We start from the raw sequence: 5,764 nt of genomic DNA on the forward strand, positions 1-5,764 counted from the left end.
AGACCGGGAATTGCCAAAAAAAAAAAGAGCAAAGGAGGAAAAGAGGGAGCATCTTTGAAATGCTCCGAAACGGGCTGGTGACACTTGAATTAAGGGGAGAAAAAGAAAGAAAAAACACACACAAAAAAGGGCCAGCTGGGGTTTTTTTTGGCTATTCCCCCTTGCCCTGAAGATGCGAAACGGAAGCAGCCCCCGCCCGTGGCTCCGCACCAGCGGCGCAGCCGGGGTCCCTGCGGGCGGGAGCCGGGCACCGGGACGCTCTCGGAGGAGCAGGACGAGCGCCGGCTGCGCGAAGCCCCTCTGCCCGCCCGCCCCATCCGTCTGTCCGTCCCTCCGTCCGGCCGCCCCTGCTCCGGCCCCAGCCTGGCGCCTCTTTCTTGGAAGCCGGGCTGGGGTGGGTGGCGGCGGCGGGGAGCGGGGGGGGGGAGCTGCTTTCCTGCAAATCACATGGCCTCGCTTATATAAATCACAGCTTGTTTGCGCGCCGGGCCCGGCTTTAAAGGCGCTGGGAGGGTTTTTCCAGCCCTTCCCAAGGGCGCTGCGAGCCCGGCTGCCGCAGGCCGGGCAGCGAAGCAGCCCGGAGGCGGCCGGAGCGAAGCTGCCGCACTGCTCCCGCCACGGCCGGGATGCTTCCCCGCCTCCGGGGCCGGCGGCATCCTTCCCCGCAGGGAGAAAAGGGCTATTTGCACCAAGGGAAAACTTAATTCATCCTAAAATTATATACACAGAAGGGAGTCGGGGCTCAGCTTTCACCTTCTTTCGCAGCCCCTGTGTGCAATAAAGYGCGTGAAGCCCAGTTCCTCTGCCCCACGTGCCACCCCAGATGCCTTCGGCAGCTACTTCACACTCGAGAGCGTCAGCGAGTCCTACGCCGTCGCAAGTAAAGCATCAACCAACTACACAGATAGAATTTTTAAAATCAAAATCACATGGAAATGCACCAATGGGCAACTCCCTCTGCCGAAGCGCTTTGGCCGCATTTAAGAACCGCGTCGCTTTTGAGGAGCGAGCGCCCGTGCCGAAGCCGCCCTCGGTACCGGCTCGCACCCAGCGAGAGCCGGGAGATGCTCGACGCGGCTACGGGCTCCCCGCGCCGCTTCGCAGTCTGACGACGGAGCGGGAACGCCGCAAGCGCCCGCCGGGGCGCAAAGACAGGAAAAAAACGCAGCTTGCAAAACCGTTCGGATCCTTTCACCYGCACAAAACCCCGCCACGCTGCCCACGCAGGACGCCCGCCTCCTCCTTTGCCTGCGCCTCTTATCTTTTGCAAAATTACCAGCTGAGCGGGAGACACAAAAACCCGGGAGAAGCTTGGCTAGAATATAAAACGCAGCCTGACTTCAGCAGCACGTCTGCTCGCTTGACGGCTGCACGTGCCCTGAATCCTTCAGCCTCACCTGACCGAAAACCCTGCAAGGAAAAGTCCCCGGGGACGCAGCCCGCTGCCGCTGAGCCGGGGCGACTCCAGGCGCCGGAGCTGCTCTCAGCCCWTCGGCACCGGCAACGCGTCCAGGAGGCAGCCTGCCTGCAGGTTCAGGGGCTCACGGAGGCAGAAATCCCCTCCGGGTCTCAAACCCACGCTCTGGAAGATACCAAGGTTTCAATTTAGCACGTAGGAACCGGATCTGCCGGCGACCAAGAAATACGCTTTAGCTCGGTCTGGAGCTGCAAGGGAAGGTGCGAAGAGCGGCTCGTTCCCCGCGTGCAATCGGCAGGTCGTGCTGCTGCGCCGAGAGCAGTCAAGTATTTTGTTGCTTCTAAGCAACCCGCAGGCACCGGCAACCGCCGCAGAAGCATCGCTCCTGGGATTGCAACCATTAATAAAATAAAATAAGAGCAAACCGCCCACGGTGGCACGGCCTGACCCGCTCACGAGCGCAGTTTGACAGCGGACGTCGCGGTAGGAGAGCCAGCGAGGAGAGCGCGCTGCTCCGGAGGGAAAGGCAGCGCGGTTTCGGCGGCGTCGACCACCGTCCCGCGCTGCCGGGCGCAGGCTGGGCGCGAAGGGATTCGCACACGCAGAAATCGGCGGTTGGGGCTGACTCGCCCGAACGCGCGGTTCTGAGAGAGCAGAACCAGCGGCTTGATTTCGTTCGGCATCCCAGAGGTAACGCGCAATTACCTTATTTCGAGAACTCAATTTAGCTGAACGGAGAAGACAGCAAGGTTGAAAACCTCTTCCAAAAACGGCAGGCCAACCTCCCCGTTCCCACCGAGATAAAACCAGGTTAAGCAATATTTGTCTCAGAATTTGGAGGAATATAGGAACAGGGTCCGACCTGTGCCTATACACAGCAGGGATTTATGAGGGGAAAAAAACAGAGTAAAAGAATTCAACTCGGATCAGCCAAATCTGCAGTTTTTTCCTTTGCCTCCCTCCACCTGTGTTACTTGGCATTTTTTAAATGCTGAAGTTGTTTTTCATTCCGTCCCTGTGTTCGCTCCAGCTTAGAGGAAGCGTGCATGTACAGTCAACGCCGCCACACTCGAAAGGGCCTGGAGAAGCTGCTGATTGGAAATTTTAAAGCAATCTTCCTCTATTTATAGCTCCTGGGAATTTTAAATTGAGACTTTTCATTACCTAAATTTCTTGCGATTGCATAAGCAAGCCAAGTTGCCCAAGTTGCGTATAAGCACTCAAGTTTTAGCGGCTTGTCGGGTGTTGGACAGGATCCTCGGTTGCTAGAAGGTATCTCCGAAGAGCTGGCACAGCTACCGCTTTTATTTTGGGACTGCTTATGTGTACGGGAATGCTGGGGCTGGACTTTAAAATAAGCACTGAAGTTTAAAAGAGAAACATGAACACAGTGCGCAGGAACTCAGATACCCTGTCATAACAGACAGCTAAATATGTCAACAGGGTTTCTTAAACCACCTTCTGCTTCTCCTGTTCACCCTTCCTTAGCCTTTTTGCTGTTGTTTATTTGGAGGTTGGGAAATGTTGGCTTAATGACCAACGTTTTTGTGTTTTGTACCATYGGAGGCAGATCTCACAGGGTCCGCAGAGCTTTCTGAGGCCACTTTCCTCCTGATTTGCTGCTTTCCAACCCTTCCTGCATTGGCCTCCCTTTCGGAGGGAGTTGCCAGCATCAGCAAATTAATTTGAGTGTGGTGTAAGAGGGACAAAAGTCCAGGCGGGATCGTGCCACCAGCGTGGACCTATTGCATTTTCGTTGCATTCCCCCACAGCTTTGGGATTGGACACGGWGCCCACCCACGCTTTCCCCTTGTCCGATGCTGCTGTGGCCCCCGGCAGCAGGAGGTCAGGAGAGGCAGGGGCGACTGCAGCTTACAACARAAACGGCAAATTGTCTCGCAAAGCAGCGCACAGGGTTTAAGCAAGCAGATCTCAGCCCAGAATTTTGAAGCCTGTCTTATTTTTGGAGAGGAGTTCTCCGATGACCCACTGCTCACGTCAGTGCTCGTTTCGGTATCATTCTTTCCGCTGTTGCCTAAGGACCAGACTCATTGCCTCCCTCATTACACGCTTTATTAGTGCATTGTGGGAATAAAAAAAAAAAAAAAAGAAAGAAAGAAAAAAGGCACACAACACAAGCCCAACCAAACCTGACAAAGCAGCACTTTGTGCAAATCGGAGAGCGACGCTCCAGCTGGCAACCTCCCCGGGAAGACGATGCCGCCTGGCGGGTAGATACCGCACAGTGCGCGGAGGAGCGAGAAACGACTTCTCCCTCCAGCTCGGCTCCTCTGCTCCCACCTGCCGACTTGGGCTGCTTGCCTTGAAAATAACTGCTGTTTTCCTGTTGACACTCACCAGAAACGCCTCGCTGCTAACGCTGTCCAAGCCTCTTCTGAGGCTCCATACAGCGTTGTCTGGTTAGTTATATTTAGTTCCAACTAAGAAATTTGCCTAAATCCCACTGGCAAAGCAACGCAACCAGCCTCGACTCCTCTCTCAGCCCCGCATCCCGGTACGGCCCCGCACCTCGGTGCGTGCGGACGCCCATACCACGCGCCCAGTTCCTACCGCGTCCGCTCCTGCGGCGCTGCGAGCCGCGTCCACGCACCGGATTCCCAAAGTTTTGACGCAAATTGCAGCATGCCCTCCGGCCGGCAGATTATAACCGCCTCGAGCATGCCGAGTCGCAGCGGGGGACAGCACTTGTCCCCGGACGGSGGGCGCAGAACAGACCTACTCACCCCGACGAGCACCCAGCCGGTCTCCCGTTGCGGTGGCGAAGATTTTGCTCTTACAAGTGGCCAGTCGGAGCAGATGGAGTCCAGGCGGAGCAGCAGGTGCCGGGGCTTTCTAGGAAATCACAACAAGGAGAACTCCCGCTATCGGCACCACCACAATCCTCTGCTCTCGGAGGAAGCTGGGAGCGCAGATGGCTACAGGCAAAGAATAAATATTTAATCAAGTCTGAGGTGAGGGTTTTTCTTCTGTGCAGGTTTGTGGCTGCCGCTTTGGCAACTACTCCCCCTTCCGACAGCCTCTTTCTTCCAGGAATTATTGTAATTATTTTTGTCTTCTCAAAACAAGTTAACCCCTTCCCGTGCAGTGCGGTGTTCGACGTCACTCAAAAAGTTGCTCGACGCGTAGCAAAGCCCGTTTGTTTTGCTGCAACATTAGACAAAACAAATACTTAGCAAAGAGGAGAGCTGCGCGACAGTTTGTGCTACGTGGCTGAGCTGCTGCTCAGTGTCATTCCTATCGCAGCTGTCCTCTGGCTCACGTTGTTGTTATACGCTGACCCTATTTACTCATTTTCAGCAAAATAGATGCTGACAAGGCAAAAATAAAGGGGCTTTCTTAGTGGTTGTGGCATCCTGGTAAAGCTATGTACAGGACAGACTGGGCATGATCTCATACGAGCAGATCCTTTACAACTTTTGGTTAAAAACGTATTTATGATCCACCATAAACTCATCTATTTCCACCTCGCATGCATCTTTCACCTGGGCATCACTGTATGACTCCAAAAATGTGGTATTTTAAGGATATGCAACAGCACAAGGTTTAGTTYGTTTTATTTTTCCAGGCAAACATGCACTAGAAGGGAACGATGCTCAATGGGGAGGTGGATGGCGTCTTGAGAGGGGAGATACCCGAAACCACAGGGACTCCGGGGGAAGTTCACTCTTAATTGTTCAGATCCCCTCCTCTGCTTGGAGGTTTGTCCCTCATTTTAAATTAGGGAAAGAAAAAAAAGGGGGTGGGGGGAACAACCTTTGGGTCTTCTGCAACGCACCAGGTGCTGCTCAGCTCCACCTCTCCTCCCCTCGCTCCCCTCCGCCCGGAGAGGCACCAGGGTGGGACAGCTCACGGCCCGCAGAGCCGGCTCCGCGCGCGGACGCACGGACACGCGCAGCGGGGCACGCGGCAGCCGGGCTCGCTTCGGCGCCTCCCAACCTCGCGCGGGCTCTGCCTTCGATGGAGGCGAGGAGGCAGCTGAGAAAAGCGCCGTTTATCCCACCGAAAAGGGGCCCGGGGATGAAACCACCCCTGGGGAGCGGGGACGTTCTGGCCCGGCGATACCCAACTTTGCGGCGAGGGCCCCGCGCGGGCCGGCGGCCTGGGGGTCCCGCGGGGAGGCCCAGGCCGGGTACCGGGCCTGTATTTGAGCGGGGGGGGGAAGGTTCGGGCCGTGTCTCTGAGGGGGAGGTTTGGGCCGCCGGCGCGAGGGGCACTGCGGAGGCGGGATGGGCTCCCCCCCCCCCACAACCTGCCCCCCTCCAGAAGCGTAGCGGGGAGAGGACAGGCTGCAAGGAAATGGAGGACAAGGGGCCGCCCCCCCCTAAA

This window comes from Rhea americana, unplaced genomic scaffold (genome assembly GCF_003343005.1).
Source record: "Rhea americana isolate MKP2758 unplaced genomic scaffold, rheAme1 scaffold_435, whole genome shotgun sequence".
NCBI classification, from domain to species: domain Eukaryota; kingdom Metazoa; phylum Chordata; class Aves; order Rheiformes; family Rheidae; genus Rhea; species Rhea americana.